This window comes from Protopterus annectens, chromosome 16.part0 (assembly GCF_019279795.1).
Source record: "Protopterus annectens isolate FY-2018-M chromosome 16.part0, PAN1.0, whole genome shotgun sequence".
Classification (NCBI taxonomy): domain Eukaryota; kingdom Metazoa; phylum Chordata; order Ceratodontiformes; family Protopteridae; genus Protopterus; species Protopterus annectens.
In genome coordinates, this window is record NC_056750.1 from 608,578,020 (window position 1) to 608,598,358 (window position 20,339).

At 40.7% G+C, this 20,339-nt stretch overlaps 1 protein-coding gene across 2 annotated transcripts in view; it reads left to right on the top strand.

The window, feature by feature from the left end:
• The window catches only part of LOC122790848 (adenylate kinase isoenzyme 5-like), a 1,153,343-nt gene that overhangs the window by 788,042 nt on the left and 344,962 nt on the right, over positions 1–20,339 (top strand). The gene's annotated exons all lie outside the window — the stretch shown is intronic.

Below are 20,339 nucleotides of genomic sequence, written 5' to 3' on the forward strand. Positions count from 1 at the left end.
AGGGAGTCCCAGTCAATGCCATGGTTGTGGCTGCAGCCACAAAGAAAGAACTGACAGAACAGACTTCTTCTGTCCATCCCCCCATCATAAAGTTCAGGGTTTGGACAGATTTGGGAAGCGCATGTACACTTCACTGACATTTGGCCTAAGGTTGCTGAATTACCTGGCACATTTTACGAGGTTACAAAGAGATTTGACCAAAGAGTTTGCCAGATCTGTTTCTGGGTCCATGTCAGCCAAGGATAGAAATAGAATCTCCTTGCAGCTGGCCACTCTCCAGTCTATTTCAAATTCATCCATCAGGTTAGTCTCTCATGTAGCAGAAGGTACCTCATGGGCTGCAGGTTCAGGCATAGCCATAAGCAAACATGCCTGGATGTGATTATGTGATTTTGTGGAGCTGTTTAAGTCTTGTTCATTTATATGCCTTTTGATGGATCTTCTCTGTTTGGCCCCAAAGTTAAAGTCATGCTCACCAGATATGAAGAAGAGGGAAAGACCCTCTCTGCTGTGGAGTACATTTTTTAACCCCTCAAAGACCTTTCTCTAGGAATCAGTGAGGAGGTAGAAACATGGTTTAGAAAATTCCAGGATCCTTTTCAAGATTCATGTGGAGATCGTTTCCCCCAGGGGCAGAGGGGGGAACTCTAATGGAAGATGTCATCCCTGTGGCAGAGGTAGCCTGCAGAACCATAGTTTCAGGGATTTCTTCTCAGATAAACCCTATCAATGATTCTGAAAAGAGGCTCTGCAGGTGGTCAGGGGACATTTGTCTTTACACCAGAGTGCCTGGCTATCTTTTAAAAGAGATTCCTGGGTGTACAGAATCATATCCAGAGGTTATACCATACCATTTTCTCTAACCCCCTCCTACCAATGTGAATAAAATCCCCAATGTTTCACCCAGTCAGAGGGATGCAGTGTCTCTAGAAATAAAAAAGTTGCTAGAAAAGAGAGTCATCCAAGAGGTCCCCCAGACCAGAGAGGGTCCAGGACTTACTCAAGATTCTTCTTGGTGCCAAAAAAGACAGGGGACTTGAGACCAGTTCTGGATCTCAGCAAATTAAATCAGTTCTTATGATATTTAGAGTTTTTGATGGTCACAGTTCAGTTCATTGTTCCACTGCTGGAAAAGGATGATTGGATGTGCCTGATAGATCTTCAGGATGCATACTATCACATCAAAATGAACAGGTGCTCCTGAAGGTACCTGCACTTCCGGCTGGGAGCCAGTCATTACCAGTTCAGAGCACTACCCTTTGGTTTCACCACAGCCCCCATGGTGTTCACTTAATGCATGGCCATAGTAGCAGCTCACTTGAGACTGCTAGGATCCAGAGTGTTTCCATAAACAGATGACTGGCTCCTAACTTCTCCAACCAGGCATTAGATTCTTCAGGCAGTGACTACTTGCTCCAGTTGTGTGCTCATCTGGGAATCACTGTCAGTTACAACAAATCTCAGCTGACTCCTATACAGAGCCTGGAGTTCATAGGTGCTCATCTGGACACACAATCAGTCAGATAGACTATCTTCCCTCTACTCGAATACAGACACTGAGGTCCCTAGTCAAGAAAGTTATTCAAAGTTCTTCTCTTCAGGCCCAATTAATTTTGCAAGTTCTGGGATCAGTGGCAGCAGCTATCACCCTTTATCCTCTGGACAGTTTCCACATGCAAATTCTTCATGGTGGTCCATTTTTCAATATCTCTCCAGTCAAGATTACACAAGTTTGCAAGAGGTGTCTTCTTTGGTGGATTCATTCAAACCAGCTCTACGAAGACCATCCATTTGTTCTTCCATTGCCCATGACCACTGTGACCACAGATGCATCCCAGTTGGAGTGGAGGGGGGGGCAGTACTTGGGAAGGACAGTCCAAGGTATGCGGTTCTCCGGAGAGGCCAGTTCACATTTCATTGTCCTGGAGATGAGAGCAGTCCTCCTAGCATTGCAGACCTTTCAAGATGTTCTCCTATCTTGGACAGTTGCCATTCAGATGGACAATGTCAGTGGCCTGGTATATCAACAACCAGGATATAACCAGTTACCCTGTTTGCCAAGAAGCAATGAGTGTGTGGAAATGGGTGATCTCTTCCGGTTGCTTTCTAATAGCAATGCACATTCCGGGGAAGTCCGTCGTGATTATGGACAGACTAAACAGGTCCATTCTGATGCCTCAAGAGTGGGCTGTCATTGTCAAAGTGGCGGAGATATTTTCCATTGATGGGGGCCACCAAGTGCTATGATCTATTTGCCTCCCCCTTAGCCACAAATGCAGCAGGTTCTTTATCCTGATCCCTGAAATAGGCAAATTACTGTGAGATGCTCAGGTCCACAAATAGTCCTCCAGTGTTCTTTATGCTTACCCACCATTTTACCCCTCCTTCCCAAATTTCTGCAGAAAACATTCTACTTGAAGTGTACAGTCATCCTCATTGCACCCCTCTGGCCCCATCAGATCTGGTTCCCCTTCCTCTGGCCTCACTTTCTAAATTTGCCCTGGATACTGGATCCCATTCCAGACCCCCTGTCTCACCCGACAGGTACAAGTTATCAGGCCTAAGTTGACTGCATGTTTTTTCCAATTCCACTGATTGCTAGACAGTCCAGGCTGTATTCCCCAGGATGTTATATCTTGTTATCTTCTCAAAAAGCTTTTACTAGAAGGATTTACAAAAGCAAATGTAAGAGATTTGTTTTTTTTGGCCCTTAGCAAGGACCGAGACCCTTTTTCAACACTTGTGCCATCAATCCTTGAATTTTTAGCTTAAATTTTCAATTAAGGTGTTAATTTTTCAACTATTAAAGTGCAGTTGTCTACCATTTCTAATTTCCATCTGGGTGAAAGTAACTCTACCTTAGCTTCTTTTAAATATATAAAGCTTTCTCAAGGGAGCATTTTTACTTGGACCCCATTAAATGATCCTACTCCTCCTTGGGATTTAACTACCATGTTTCAGGCCTTAATGCAAACTCATTTTGAATCTTCAGCTAAAGCAGAATATTTTTTTTATTCTGGAAAAACATTTTTCTGGTCACATCACCTCAGTTAGATGAGTTTCCTAGCTTCAGGCTCTATCTTCTAGGCCTGCTCACCTGGTTTTTCAAAAAGATAGGGTATCCCTGTGAACAAATCCATCTTTTTTGCCTAAGGTAGCTTCTGAGTCCAATATAAACCAGGTCATTAATCCACCAGCTTTCTTTCCTAACTTTTCAGTAAGGGAGAGTATATGTTCCACATTTTGAATATGCATAGACAACTTCACTTTTATCTTCACAGAACCAAAGTCTTCAGGAAAGATGACCTGTTATTTGTTTCATTTTCTCCTAACAGATTGGGAAAACCAGTATCCAAAGTTACATTGGCCCAAATGGTTTGACTAAATATATTCCCTGTGTTTATGGTGAAGTAATGTCTCTCTTTGCCCAAACCTCCTAGAGCTCATTCCAAGAGGCCTAAGGCAATTTCTTCAACCTTTTGGTAAAGGACTTCCATAAATGCCATTTTCACAGCTGCAACTTGGACTAATTCTCACACCTTTATTGCTCTTTATAAATCAGATTTGATTTCCAGGAACAGAGCAGCCTTCAGTTGTGTGGTTCTCCAAAATATCCTTCCATGAGGGCCTCCCAAGGTTACAGTAGCTGAGGACTTAGTCCCACCAGTTGAGAAATGAATGAAAGGGACAACAGCAGATAAAAAAGTTGTGTACTCACTATAAGGTTCCATCCTTGTCATTCATTTTTATTCTTCCTCAACTTCCCACCCACCTGCCCCCTTCCTTTACTTCTGGGAAGATCTATGATTTGTACAGGATCCTGAGTTCCTTGTTTGAGCTCCAACTTCCTTTTTACTTTGAGCTTTTTTTAATTTATATAATATGTTGTCCCTTTATATCTAGGGACAGCAAACTCGATCTGAGATATGTTAGGTTGCTGGGGCATTATGGGTAAATGGAGGAGCTTGAGAGTTCTTGGATCTGATGTACTCTTCCCTCATGAGGCGAATAATAGAGAACAGCACTCCCTTTGGTATGTTCCTTTCCAAACACCTGCAGCAATTGGAGAGTCCACAATGGTTCCTTACAAAGAAAATTCAAGGTTTTCAAGATCTGTCTTATGTGGACAGACTGAAATCATTGTCACTTTACCCTGTGTCATTCAGACTGCTCAGAGGAGTCCTCTGCCTTGCATATAGAGCAATATCGGATCCAGCTTTAATGGAAATGCTGCACATTCACAAGTCAAATGTCACACGGGTCACTCGCTCAAAGAACCTTAACCTGATATGTGACATCAACAGCACTTGCTGTAGAGACAGAGTTGTCTCACAGAGTTTGCCCCACCTTTGGAACAAGCTTCCTATTTATGTTAAACAAAGCTGCTCAGTGGCCCCATTTAAGCGTAATTTGGACATTTGGGTGGGTAACCGGAAATTCACCCACGGGGTTCCACCTGTGTCCCTCTTGGACAGGAGCAATAGGTGCTGATTTTAGTGTCTGCTTGAACCAGACACCCTTGAGAACACAGGTTGAACTTGGCTAGGCATGTAAGGGCCCTGGGGCCTTTAGCCTAGTAACCTCCTATGATCCTATGAAGCAGCCAAGTATGATCCGAGTCTCTGATCTGACCCCATCAGTTGAGGAAGAATGAAAATGGACAACACAGATGGAATGTGTTGAGTACATAACTTTTTTAAGTCATTTCAGATGTAAGTGGAACATTGGTTTGTTTCCTTTAACTTGCACTGGATGTAGTTTCTGCTGTTTGTAAGTGTTCAGCTTAAGTGCATGACAAATGTTTCTCATTTTTAATTTTGCCAGGTCATTTGGGTTTCTAATACCATGACGGGAATGGACCCCATTCCTAAGTCAAAGTACAATTAAAGTTCATGAAATTAATATTGTTTCACTCTTTTATGTTAGCCAAAAGTGCTCTTCGCAGCACCCGCAGTGTGCCCAGTAATGACTCCTCCTGCAATTCGTATGATGTTACATGAATTGGTAACATATCTAAATACGATTGTAAATTCATTTTATAAGACCAGTTGCTCCTACTACTATTGGAACTGTCTGGGTATCTTTCTTCTACATGGCTTTCATTTCTGCCTCCATATCTAGGTATTTTATGACTTTGTGTCTCTCTGTACGCAAGACACTGTAGTCACTAGGTGTGGCGATTTCAATGATCTATGCTACTTTTGTCTTTTCTTGAATCACTATATCCGGTTTTCTAGCATCTATCTTTTGGACTGTTGGTATTGGGTGATACCATGTGATGTAAACTTCATCTTTTTCTATGATTCTCTGTGGCTCATGTTTCCAGTGTTTTTCAGCCACTTCGATACCATAATGTTTGCACAGTCTCCAGTGTAACAATCTCGCCACATTGTTATGCCTTTCAGTATACAGTCCCTCTGCCATTAGAGAGTCACAACCAGCAATAAGGTGTGTGACTGTTTCCAATTCGGTTCCACAAAACCTACATATGTCTGTTTCTCCCACATGTTGAGTGGACTTAGTAAACCAGCGTTTACATAGCCCACTACCTTGGGCTGCCAATATTAACCTTTCATTTCTTGATGTAAATTCACCTCTCCTTAACCATTCCTACATTTGTTCTTGATCAACATGAGGCTCTTCCAGAAGTTTTCTATACTTGCAACTATATTTATGTTTTTTCCACATTTCTTGCCTTCTCACCTGGTCCTTCACCTTATATTCTTTCATTTGTTTTTTAGCACATTCAGTTGCTGCCCAGTTTTTATCCATTCCTGTTTGATGTTGATATGCTTCTGCTAAATTATGCAGAGATGTCATCTTAGATTTATTCTCATGTTTCAAAACTTTCACCACATTTGGATCTTGTGAGGTCAGTAGATGTGTGGAGTCCCACAATTGCAGATCTATACATGTAATCAATTTCAAGGAGGCCCATCCCTCCTTCAGAACGGGGAATATATCATCTTGGTATACACTGATTTTTATAAATCATTTGGTGAGCATGAAGCATCCTTCTTGTTTTAATATCAAATCTATCCAATACTTTTTGGGGCCAGTCAGTCACTCCAAAACTATAAGTTAGGACAGGAAGAGCAAATTGATTTATAGCTTGGATCTTGTTCCTAGGTGTCAGTGCTGTTTCAGGATTAGTTTAAGTCTTCTAAAGTAGTCCTTACTAAGCTTTATTCGCATTTGTTCATGTTTTATTGCTGATCCTTCATCAATTCCCAAGTATTTATACACCCCCTCTTGCTCAAGTTCTTTTATATCACATTATTGTCACAAACTGATGTTTTCCTGTTGCTGCAATTTTCCTTTTTTAAAGGTTGTTTTTGCACATTTATCAAGACCAAATGACATTCCAATATCATCTGAAAAAGTTTTGACAACCTACAGCTGTGCTTTCAGTTCTTTATCTGATGAACTATACAATTTTAAATCATCGACAAAGAGAAGATGAGACATAATTAGACTTTGTTGTTTTCTAGAAGCCAAATTATAACCATGGCCTAAGCTGTTAAGTAAACGGCTTAATGGGTTAATGGCAAGGCAGAATAGCAAGGGTGACAGAGAGTCACTCTGGAATATCCCCCTTTTAATTTTTATCTGTGGGATAATAATCTGTCCTTTATCATGGCTTAATTGCAAAGTGGTCTGCCACTGTTTCATGATTGCTGTTGATGTAGTCAATCAGTGTAGGGTGTATCTTATACATTTTTAAGCACTCTTTTATCCATGAATGTGGGATACTATCTGATGCTTTTTTGTGGTCAATCCATGCCATACTTAGGTTTTACCCCTTCTTACAATTCTCCACTATAACTTTGTTTAACAACAAATGATCCTTTGTTCCATATGACTTTCTTTTATTGCCCTTTTGTTCTACTGCCATAATAGAGTTTTCTTCTAAATGACTATAAACTCTGTCAGCGTCAATTCCCGTATATATTTTGTACGTCGTCGGAAGACAAGTTATTGGCCTATAATTTTTAGGGTAGCTTGCAAGTTCACTCTTAAGTAAGAGCATTGTTTTTCCTGTTGTTAACCAGTGCGGTGTATGTTTAGGGTGCGCATATAAATAGTTCTTACTCATGGCTAAATCCTCGTGCAAAAAAGTTAATACTTTAAGCCAAAAGTTAGGTACTGCATCTGGGCCTGGGGTTTTCCAGTTAGAGGCTTTTCTCAACTTTATTTCAATCTCTCTGGCTGTTATTTCATCCCATTTCATATCCTGTACCTTTAAACTTCTTATTCTTTCCTTTACTTCTGTCCATTTAGCATCTTTATGCTCCACAGGATCTTCATAGACACTTCTCCAAAATGTATCTACTTCCTCTTTTTTGGCAGTCTTAGAGATGAAACTTAGCAGAGTACTGGTACTAGGATGAGGTTGAAAGCCGTGCTGAGTGGGAGAGAGGAGCTGATTATTTAGTAAGTAGTTGCTAAGTCGGGTGTGTGTGCATTTCGTTAGTATCTTAGATAAGGCGATAATCAGAATTTAGCAGAAGATCTCTGGTGGGATGAGTTGTGCAGGGGTAGATAAGCATGCAGAGAGTATGAGATTGCTTGAATGTCAAAGTACACAACATTAACTGATAGGCAAAAGAGGTTTCTTTTCTAAGGTATTATGACACGGAGCTTGGACGCTCTTTGGAAAATATGAAGTTAAGATGATAGCTCAGTTTTATTACAGCTGCACCTTAATAAGGAATGTGTTTCTCTTCAACAGTAAATGATGAGTTTTTTTTTCTTTTCACGGTGTAGTAAAGGCTTCATTAAGGCATCAGAAACAGACTATCTTGCTTGAAACTCCTGGATACAGAAAGTACTTCACCAGCAGTAAATTGTTACACAAATTGATGCTCACCATTTTAAAGTCTAGGACAAAAACAAAAAGAGAACATAGCTGCCTTTACTCAGCTCCACCCAAACATTCATAGTAACTTAAGCTTGCTTCCTTTAGTTTTATAAAAATAGTTAATAAAGGAAACTACAGCCTTAAATGAACTTTATGTAGGCTTTTGAACAACTGGTAAAACACAATCTTACCTGGCAGTTAACAGTCAAAGCACGTAATTACTTTGTATGCATTATTTGTTTGGGTCTGTTTAGCAGAAATTACTCCACTGACTCCTAGTAACTATATTTAAGATTTCCATAAAACAGATCTGTAAGAAGCAGTATTACCTTGTCTGGCCTGAGTAATTCAAGATTTTCTTTTTTCCAGACTGTCTTCACGGAGTTCACAGCCAAAACTTCATTTCCAAACTCCAACAGAACTGCCTCTCTCTTTGTCAGCAGCCCCGGTCTTAAGCCCCTGCTTACGTTCTGTACAAGTTTGCTTAAAGGAGAATTACTAATCCTGTGGCAGGACAGGACAAACTTATTATAAAAGCTCAGGGGTTTAATATAGCCCTTAGATTTTGTACTAAATCTAGTCTATAAAGATTAGTGTTGCATGTTGGAGGAGAGTTCAGCAGGGAAAGTGAATTCCAATGGGCAGTCCATAAAAGATAATGCAGCCTCCGGTGGGAGCATCCTTCATCCACATGAGGTGCAGTCAATCTCAAAGCAAGACTGTCTCCATAATGTGCAGGACAGGCCCCAGTGCCTGCAGTCTGACTAAAATGCAAAACAAAACACATCCAGTGCTGGAACTTAAGTTGTTCAACAGTGGCAAATGTAGCCCTCTCACATGGGAAGATGGCTTGGAAAAACTGTTGTTTCTAGCAAATGCTGCTCTTGGAGTCAGACTAGATCCTTGCTCTAATGCCTACCTACTAGTAGGAGATAGCTGTACCTGGAAATACTCAGAAGCATTGTTGAGGCTAACAAAACATAAAAAATAAAGATTTGCAGTAGTGTGAGATCTCACCAAGAAGATAATTGTTATTGGATTATTTTCGGGAGTCAAATGTCATGCACCTACAACAATAGCCAATGAGTTCTAAAGAGCTAACAATGTAAAGTAATTAAAGAAAGTAAAGGCAACAGCTATATGGTTAAATAGATGTATATACTCAAAGTTTATTGGTAATTTTCAAAAACATTTGTGTTTTACAATTAATTTTATTCCAGTTACACTCCTCATGTTAGAGTTGCAAGTTATTTTGTAAAAAGAAAAAGGTGGTGATTATGGTGTTTTTGATTTCTTTACGCTAATCATCATCAACCCCCTTTTTCCCATTTTTTACATGGCATCAGGCTGTTGTGCCAACTATCACCATCTCTCTCTATTCAGTGCCAATCAACTACCTCCTTTGATATGCATGCATGGTTGTCACAGGTCTTCTCTCACGCAATCCGTCCACCTCATTGCTGGGTGCCCTTGTTTCCTCTTACCTACTTCCTGTCTGTCCCAAATCATCTTCTCCAGATTGTCTTCTGCTTTCCTGCACATGTGCCCAAGTCACCGTAATCTGTTCTCCTTGAACTTCTCTGCATTTAGATCTTAGTGGTCTTCTGCTCCGATGTCCTCATCTTTGTCTGTCCCACAGTGAGCAGCCTCCCACCCATCTCAGATATTTCATCTTCATCTTCATCACCTCTAGCTTCCTCAACTGCTCTGCCTTCATTGCCCAGGTTTCTGTACCATACAGTAGTACTGGTCGCACTGTTTTGTACACCTTACTTTTCAGCTTCTTTGACATTCCTCTGTCATACGCTGCCCCTGACACTCTGTGCCAGTTGGCTGCAGCTCCTCCGATTTAGCTTTGACCTCCTCATTCAGACTTCCCTTCTCCTCAACCACCCCTCAGAGGTACCTGAAGCTGTTAACCCATTCCAGTATTTTCCCTTCTCAATTCTCAGCTTCTTCTGATTTGCCTCATTTGCCGCCACTGCAACTGTCTTGTCTATACTCAGGTTCATTCCATGTGCCTTCATGTTTTGCATTCCATTCCCCTATCCTTTGCTAAAGTTCTTGCTCAGAGTGTACCTGTAATGCCACATTGTCTGCATAGAGCAATTTTGTTCATCTGTCCCCTCTGACTTGCTTACTGATGTAGTCATTCACCAGTATGAGTAGCAGTAGGCTCAGATTTGAACCTTCATGCACACCCACTCCCACTGGGAACCCGTCTGTGAGACCGAACACTGTTTATACTTGAGTCACTGGGTCCTTGTACATAGCTTATACAAATTCTACTAATGTTTCTGGGAATTCAGACCTCCACAGGACTGCCTAGATCAGCTTTCTTGTGGCTTTGTCATATGCTTTCTCCAAGTCTAGGAATGCCCAGCTGGATTCTTTCCTCATCTCTAGCTTCTTCTCAAGTATCTGTCTGCAAATATCGAGTCAGTTGTGCTGCATCCTGATCTAAATCTGAACTGTTCATCTCCCATCTTACTTCCTACTGCTCTGCTTATTCATTTATCAATAAACCTCTCCAGAACTTTCATGCAGTGTGATAGGAGTTTGATCCCTTTATACTGCCCATAGCTGTGAATGTGCCCTTTGATGTCCTTCTGTACCAGTGTTGCAGTATTCATAACATGTGGGATCTTCAACCAAGGATAGTCCGATGTCTGTCCATTATACCAAATCTTTTACATCCTCTTAGCATCATATGTCAGGCATATGCTCCCTCACATAGGTGTAAAGCATAAAGGTGACATATGTATGTTCCAGATTCTTCTTTGCCACCAGTCTGAATGCCACATTTGAATGTTGGTCTGAACGCCCTTTTCTGAGCTGGTTTCTACCAAGCCATTTACACATAAGTGCCCCATAGGTGTTCCTTCTCTTTATTCCTTTACTTGTGTACTTAGAGCTCATCTCATTCAGGAAGGGAAAATGTCAGTGTGGAAGGCAGATTCCTCATAAAGACTGTAACAAGAAGTATTTATTCTGCCTAGGTGTCTCACACAATCATACCATGTATAGCATTTGTCAGGCTTTTTTTCCCAAAATACCATCTGTCCTCTTTATTTATCTTGAGAACCAATGTCTCATATTTTTGAACCAAGGTACCATGGCCAAATCCGCCTGTCCCGAAGTTCAGCCATCTTTTAAAAAAAAGACCAGTTTGACTCTGCTGCTGTTCAGCCACCACTGGATGTCTGTCTTGATGTGAGTGAAGATCCTGAAGACTGTCCAATGCAGACACTGATTTCTTGTGCAGTGACACTATTGAAGGCCGGCATTGTACAGGCTTCTCACTCATCCTCTGAGGCAATGCAGTCATCTGCAGTGAACATTGAGGGGGAACCACGGCTGATCATTTCTGAAGGACCTAGGTGGATTCCCCAGCTTCTGGTGAGGGAAGAGGTCCCTGGTACCCTTACTGAGTCTAGGAATGGCTCCAAGCCTCCTAGGTTGGTCAGAGTTGATGTCTCACTGAAGAAGAAGCAGAAGACTAAACACATTCCTTCCATTACTAAGAATCCTCAGAGAGAATGGCAGGATTTTGCCCAGGGCTTGTTCAATGCCCTGATAACCTTAAGACCCCTTCAGGGGGTGTCTGTTCCTGCTTCTCCTTGGTCCTCCACACCAGACAAAAGGACTAGGGAGTCTGATTCTTCAGATAAGGAGGTGGATTCAGGTTATGAGTCATTGGCTTAGTCCTCACAAATTACCTCTCCTTTAGACTATGGGTCTGAGGAAGAGGATTCCTTGAGTCTTGACTCTTCCTTTGAGGAGCTGTCATTTGAGGACACAGTTGTATGCATGACAGGGTAATTTAAGTGGGACTGCTCATAAGTCTCTGATATTTAAAAAATGTATTATGAGCTGTTGCAGATGGAATCTCCTTAATCTTCCGTTGCCCTCATGTGTTGGATGCCTTGTTGAATACATTTGCAGCTGCTTCTTTGGCTCCTGATTCCCAGCCTCTGGCCCCTAAGAAGCTTGACCATTTTTATAAGGTGCCTGAGGCCTTTAAGTATCTTTCCAAGTATCCTCCTTCAGACCCTGCTGTGGTCTGTCTGTCCTCTGACATGCCATGCAAGCTTTACCCTCTTTCATGCTTCTCACTTCTGATAAACTGTTTAGCTATAGAATGGCTGGGGATAAAGGTTTATACTTCTGCCACTCTGGCCTTTAAGGCCATAAATTATCAAACCCACTTGACCAGATATGTTTTGGCCTTTTTGTCACAGCTTCGGGGGGGGGGGGTTCTGACCTTCCTGACTCTGAAGAGAAGACAGCTGCACTCTCCTTATTGAGTTCCATTTCTCATGTTGCCTGTCAGACCATCAAATGTAATATGATGCAGTTGATGCATCCTCTAGAGCTGCTGCTTCTGGTTCAGTTATGAAGAGATACTCTTGGCTTCTCCTCCAGGTTTTACCTGATGATATTAGGGCCAAGCTCCTCGATGCTCCTTTGGACAATCAGAATCTTTTTAATACAGCTGCTGTTGACTTGTTTAAGACTCTACAAGACAAAGGTAAAAAGATGCTGGATCTTAAACAAATCTTTGTTTCTCTCATACCCTAAATTCTGAGAAATCATCCTCCTAAGTCTGCTTTTGTGCATAGGCAACCTCATTAGCCTTCTAAAGGGAAGGGGGTTCCTAAGTTTCTCTGATAAACCTATCCATGCTTCCAAAATTTGAAAGGCCTCTTTTCAGGGCAAATCTGCCTCCATCTGACATATTTTGTCCCCTTCCCCTCTGCTAAGTTCCCCTGTTTATCAGGCTGTCCCTGTCTGGCAACAGATAACTTCAGACTCTTGAGTTCTATCCATTATCCGTTGCAATTATTTTATAGTATGGAAATCCCTTCCTGCTTTCTCAGGTTTTCCTGACTGGCTTCCTCATTTTTCTGGAGTTCTGCAGGATTTACTGGATCAGAGCACCGTTCAACCAATTCCATTATCCTAAAGCGAAACAGGGTTTTTCACCAGAATGTTTCTGGTTCCCAGAAAAAGGGGATCCTGGTGAGACTGGTCCTAGATCTTTCCTTTATAAATACCTTTCTAAAGATTACTTATTTTTGGATGCTTTCCCTCCAGACTCTGTTTCACCTCTTATGTCTGTAGGCTTTTTTGGTCTCCCTAGCCCAAAAGGATGCCTGTCTTCCTATTCCCATTCACTATTCAGGAAGTTTTTACATTTCTCTATTTCTTCCTCTCAATTTCATTTTTTTGCTTTGCCATTTGGTCTTTCTGCAGTCCCAATAATGTTTTATCAAATGTCTCACCCCTGTCACAGCATTTTGCAGGCTTCACGGAATTCAGAGATTCCCATATCTGGATGATCTGTTTTTTCAGGCTACCTCTCAATCCAGGCTTCTGCAGGATCTGCCCTTCAACATGCTCCTTCTGAAGTCCAGTCCGACTCCTCCTTAGGACCACATTTTTTGTGGATGCAGAATGCAAACCATTCCAATGTTGACTTTTCCTTCTTCCAAGGTTCTGTCTCTCTCTAATAACCTACTTCCAGTCTCTGCTTCTCCTTCATCTCCTTTCTGCAAGAGAATTCCTCAGCATCCTGAAGTTCATGGCATCTACTATTCCCATGCTTCAATTTGCCAGGTTTCACATGAGGAAACTTCAGTGGTACCTAAAGATGGTTTGGCTCCAGCATTCCCACCCCCTTGAGATTCCACTTCCCTTACTTCCTTTCCGTCAAACTCAATTTGCACTGGTGGATTCAGCAGATCTCCCTCAATCCATGACAGCCTTTTCAGACTCCTACCCCTACTCACGATCTGTTCACAGATGCTTCCAGTCTGGGGTGGGGAGTCTCTTCCAACAATCTGAGGCTTTAGGGTCTATGGCCCCTTCATCAGAGGTCAGACCACATCAACATAAAAGAAATTCAGGTTTTCCATTCTGTTTGGTCTCCGGGGCCTTTAAAGATCTTAACAGACAACACCACAGTCATGGAGTACATCAGCAAATAGAGACACAAAGTCTTATCTTCTTTGCAGACTAGCCCTTCAGGCATGGAATTTGGCTATCCACCACCAAATAACCCTTCAGGAGGGCTATAGCCCTTCTGAACACAACTTTGTGGCAGACTCCCTGAGCAGGTCCAGGGCACAACCTCATGAATGGATGCCACAAAGAGAGGTGTTTCTGGCCATACTACTTTTATGTGGTATTTCTCAAGTGGATCTTTTTGCCTCCCCTCTGAACAGGTAACTTTTTGCCTCTGTCCCACTAACTTGGACGTTGGATGTCATATCTTTTTTTAAGAGGAGAATGCTCCTATATGGTTATTTTCCTCTTCCTCTACTTCCTAGAATCCTGCACAAGATCAGAAGGGACTCCCCAGGAATATTGCTGGTGACTTCCTTTTAGCCCAGACAGCTCTGGTTCCCCCTTCTCTTTCACCTGGCCAGGAGCAGTCATCACAAGTTACCTCACAAGCTGGATCTTCTCACAGAAGACAAAGGGTTTCTCATTCACCCTCACTTGTCCACTTTTCAATTGACACATTGGGTGATAGGATTTTGATCCCATTTGGACACCACTTTTCTGAGGACGTGCTTAGGATTCTGCAGGAGTCCAGGAAATCCACTACCAGAAAATCCTATATGACTAAATGGAAACCGTTTTCTCTCTTGTGTCTCAAGCATTACCAGGATCCCTTTTCATTGGGGATTCCTTTGGTCCTTTCTTACCTGTGTGAGAACTGCTCCATGCTGGCTTAGCATATTCTGTTAAAGCTCACTTGCCAGCAATTTCTGCTTGTTTATCCCTGAACCCACCAACGGCTTCTTGTTTTGAGGTCAAACAGTTCTTTAAAGGTATCTTTCATATCAGGACCCCAAGAAAACTTATTTCTCCCTCTAAGGACTTTAGTTTTGTCCTTGAAAAAAGACTTTTGGACTCGTTTTGAACTCACCTCTTCTTCTTTTGCAACACTGCACATGGAAGACTGTTTCATTGGCCATTACTTCCACCAACAGAGTTTCTGAACTTCAAGTTCTGACAGCTATTCCTATCTCTTTGATTTTTCATAGAGATAGCGTTTCTATGTACTAATCCTTCACTTATATCCAAGGTGGTCAGTGAGTTGTCTCTTAATCAGCCTGTCCAGCTGCCTTTATTTTTCCTTCTTCACAATCTGCCAGTGAGAAGGTTATTCATACCTTTTACCTTCATAGACGGCTCAGGCATTATTTGCATAAGACAAATGTTAGCTGCAAATATAAGCAGCTTTTATTTATTTTCATACCAGGACATTGGGTTTGGCAGTTTTTAAGCACACCATTTCTTCCTGGATCTCTGGATTTCTTTTTGTTATACCTTTCATGGAAACAATGTTTTGCTTCAGTTAGGGTTAATTCTGTGAGGACAGTGGCCTCTTCTGGAGCTTTCTTAAAGAGTTTGGATTCTAGATCCATCTTTAAAGCTGCCACTTGGTCCTCTGTCCACACTTTTACTATACATTACAAGTTGGGTGTCATCACCAGAGCCAGGACAGGGTTTCCAGAACTTTCCTTGGATTTGTAGAGGGGCTTCTCTGTGCCTTCTTCTGCCATCCTTTTCAGTAGCTTTGGTAATCTCCCCACATGTTATGAATACTGCAACAATGATATAGAAGGACATAGTACAGTTGTGTAATGTCTTACCATGACAGTAGATGTCCTTCTTTTCACTGTTGTGGTATTCGATCCCTCGAGGGGGGGGGGGGCTCTTTGCTGGCTGAGAGGACTTTGACACTGCATTCTGTTTAATTTTCCTTGTGGATGTGCATGTTATCCTTTCTACCAGGGTTGCTGTAGTTCTCATGGGGCACTTTATTTCTGAGTATGGATCATATGTACATCACCTTTATACCCTATTTATAAGCAGGGAATGTACATCTGACAAAAAAAAAACTAGGATGATATAAAGGCTTTGGTATACTGGCCAGACGTTGGGCTGTCCTTGGCAGGAGATCCCACATGTTATGAATACTGCAACAGTAGAAAGGACGACACCTAGCATTATGGTAACCTTTTACACAACTGTACTTTCTTGAACACTGGCATTAATATGCTTATTCTGCAGTCATCTGGGATGCACCTTTCTCTCACCCAACATCTTTATCATATCTGCTGTGACCTCATCTGAGCCTGCTGCTTTCCCTGACTTCATTTTCCTTAGTGCAGTTCTTACTTCTTTTATAGTGAGCTCCTCCTCCTCCTCCTTCTTCATAGGCTGTGTCTTGGATAGTACAGTTTCTATGAGGTTTTCTTCTCTCAGAAGCTGCTGGAAGTACTCCTATTTGCCTTTTGATGCCATGTGGACTGGTGATCAGGTTGCTGTTGGCATCCATTATGAAGGGTGTCTGACTGTCTTCTTTGTTACTGTCTTTGCCTTGCAGCCTAATGGTTTATTTGTGTCATTTACTGAGTCACTTCACAGGAGATGGTAGAGTGCCTCTGATGCTTTGTACTTTGCTATTGCAACACCTCTCTTAGCTTCTTTGTTAGCCAAACAATATTCCTTCCTAGCCTGGTCCATTTTTTCTATCTACTACATTTTCCGGCACTCCTGCTTCTTTTGATGACTTCCTGGACTTCTGCATTCCACCACCAGTTTTCCTTATGCATCTTATTTCCATACCTGGCTTGGCCACAAGCAGTCCTTACACATGCTGTTTTGAAGCACTGCAATTCTTCTTCAACTCCACCTACTTCCTCTTCTTTTCCTTGAGGTGGTAAAGCCTGAGTAATTCCTTGAATTATTGTATTTTCCCTCCATTCAACTTCCAGGTCTTCATCCTCATCTCTGATGACCTTAGAGCACTTGGTTCACAATTTATCATTTGTGAATAAACTAATTTCTTTATTGCAGCTGGCTGAGTATTGTTTGTGTCACAACCTCGTGTTTCCCCATATATCTCCCTGAGTCGAGGCTCTTCCCTCCCCCCATTTTAATACCTCAGATTTTTTATGAAGATAATGCCCAATTGAACTGTTCCGAGTCCCTTGAAGTATGCACATTTATTTTTCATGTCATTCTTCTTTCTTCACTTTTGTGCATATTAAGCTTTTCTGATCTCTCATTATATATATAGCTTCAAGTTGAAACCATGTATATTGTTTGCTGCTGTTGTCTGAACTGCCTCTGTCCTGTCTATATTAGACTGATGAGTTTTCCAGAACTGCACTCAGAATTTTATTTATTTTATTCTGCCTTTGTTTACTGAGAACATCTGTCTAGATTTAACACAAAAGCCCATTTTCAACAGTGGCCTGGGGAGAAAAGCTCCAGATATTGAGATAGATACACAGTTAAGTCAGATCATTAGTATTTGCAAAGGTTAAACAGGACATTTCAAATACGTAGAGTCTTTATAGATCTTAGCAATTACAACTTCTACATACAGCTAGGTATTTTAACATGATTATAAACAGTTATACTCAGTTTTGGTATTAATACAATTCAAGAGGAAAGAAAAAACATAAAATATAGACCCTGTTGTCAGTCAGAGCCAGTTAAACCATATCAAGAAGAAAATAATATAACATTTACTTTTCAAAGGTGAAAAGAATAAATAGTAAAAGCAGACACAAAATGTATTCAGAGAGATTCTTATTCTTTCAACACTTAGTAGGAACTAGGGAATAAAATATAAACGCAGGAACTAGGGTATTAAATATAAACGTAGGAAACCCAAGTTAGGATAGGTTAGACAATCGGGGAAGAAATTCAGAAGAAAAGATTGTAGAAGTAAAGGAAGAAAGAAAGGTTAGAGTGGTAGTTAACCTGGAGTAATACTAGAGAAGAGCAAGTTAGTTGTTAGGTGGTTGTTTAACTGTACGTTAAATTAATTTACATTCTGGATTGTTTTCAGAGTTTGTAGAATATGATTCCAGTATTTGTTAACTTTATTGGAATAGAGACTGTCTGCAGCAGTATTACAAAATTTTATTGATGTAAGTAATAATTTGTCTATAAATCACAGGCATCTGAGAGGACTAGTGCTAAATGACACGGTTAGTATAGGACATTTTTTCAGGTTGGTACATGAGCGTATGCACAGTAGTAAGTTGAGATAGTAGTAGGTATTGTGACAGTTCAAGACATTTGAGTTTCTTGAGCAGTAGACAGTGGTGTGATCCAAGGTGATGATCGCATATGAACTTAGTAGTTCTATTATAACAGTGTTCAGGTTTAGATGAGAGTGAGGCTTGAATGTTTACAAAGGGGTTGTATAGAGAAATGGCAATATGTAGGAAGTTACAATTCATTTCTAGTAAAGTTTGTGAGGTGGGTTTTAACCCTAGGTACTGAGATGAGTTTTTGATGAGTTTCCTTTATAGCTTGAGATATATGTTGGTCAAATTTTAAATGGCTATAAGTGATGACATCTAGCAGTTTTGTCTGTTTTACTATATCAAGTTTTAGTACTATTGGCTGAGATCATGGTGAAAGAATTCTTCTTGGCTGAAAGTATTTTTGGTGTGGAAAGTATTCACATACTTTTGTTAGGGTGTAGTAGGATCTGAGAGTTGTTCAGCCGTGCCTCAATAGAAGAGTAAGATGATTGTGTAAACTCTTCAAGCTTAGCAAGGGTTTTTGTTAAGCAAATAAGAATAGAGTAGTCAGCATATTGCACTGTTGTGGCATGCATGGTGGTCATATGAAGTTCATTAATGAAGAGATTGAAAAGTAGAGGGCCTACACTAGCCCCTTGAGGGACACAGAATAGTTACTGGGAAAAAAGTAGCAGTCATTTTGCCATTTAACTGATTGAGCTCTGTTTGGGCGGTTTCAATTTAAGCAATCTAGCGAGGGTTGGAAAATCCTGTATTGGCAAGTTGCTGTAGCAGTTTCTGATGGAACGCAGTATCAAAAGCTTAAGAGAAATCCAAGAGGAGTGAGAACAACAGTTTGCCTTCATTTCTTAATGAGGAGGTAGAAAGCCATGCTGAGTAGGAGAGGGGGGCATATTATTTAGCAAACAGCTGAGAGGTTGCATGTGTATGTTTTATTTGAGCTACCAGCTGTACTTTCTGATAGCTAATATTAAGATTTCTTAATGTTAAGGTTTCATAGGAAAATCTAGATGAGGACTAGGAAATTGCATCTTATACTGTGAAAGTATTATTAGTTGGAGGTGTACAGGTTCATATTACTACTGATTTGTGACTACTTATTTTGAGTAGGTCTATTGCAACTTCAGAGTCAGAGAATCCTGTGACTGGATGTGGAGAAAGAGAAGTATCACAATTATTTTGTAGAGAATTACCACCCCATGTGTTTTTATTAATTCTATCCAATCTTATAATGTTGCATTGCAGTGGTAGTATTTATATGTCTTGTTTTCTTGCACAGCCAGGTTTCAGATGTCATAAGTATGGTTGGAGAGCCCTGTGCCACCCAGGCATAAAACTCTGGAAGTTTGTTATGAATACATTATATGTTGGTGTGAAGATGAGGGAGTGATTTTGGTGGAGATTATAGTGAAGTGGGATAATTTGAAGATGCTGTTTGAGATTATACTATGGTAGGTAAGTCCAGGGTTTAGATGGATGTCACCACTTAATTTTGTAGTGACTGCCATATGTTGATGGTGCTGTAAATATTTTTTAGTTTTACTTTAGTTTTGCATGTATGGACTAGGGGCTGGAACTTTTTATAGCAGTATTTCAATAAATGTATATAAGGTGGTAGGCAAAAGTAGGAGGTAATCCTGAAACAAGGCTAACTGGAGTTATGGTTATAGTCTGTAGTACAGGAATTGGGCTGAATGTGTGTTAAAGGATGTTGCTAGTAGGATGCTGCACGTACTAGTAGCCAGAGAAGAAAGAGCATCATGTGTCATGCTGACTGAATGGGTAAAATAGGGTAGTGCAGGAGGTGCATAAAAGGATGAGAAAAGTGTGTATAAAGTTAAGATGTTAGTGGAAGTAGAGGAAGGAATGAGGAGGCTGAAATTTAATAATAATAATTTAATAGTAAATTATGTAATGAGGCAGTAACAGATTGTATATACAGGGTATAAGGAGTTAACTGAGAGATGGATAAGATAAAATGGTATAGAATTAGGAATGGCGTGACAAGTGGTTGGATTGAATGATGTTTTATAATAGAGTAAAGATACTTTTGAAACAGGTTGGGTCAAAAGATGGTATGTTAATGTGAAGAGAAGATGGTTAAAGTATAACTCAATGGTAGAGGTTAGCTAAATTATATTATTGTGTGTTGAGTGGTAAAGATTATTATAGGTATTGGCAGTATGTATAAAGCATTGAGTCGCTAACTATGTGGGGCAGTAACTACATGATTATGAAGACTGTGATTACAGAGAGTTATCTGCTGTCTGATAAGATAGTGATAGAGTAGGGAGGAGCTGAAGTTATTATACATGTAGGATAAGAAGGGATATATGGGAATTGGTCTGGGGTACTACCAAATGCCTACAAAAAGAGATAAAACCTTTACATTT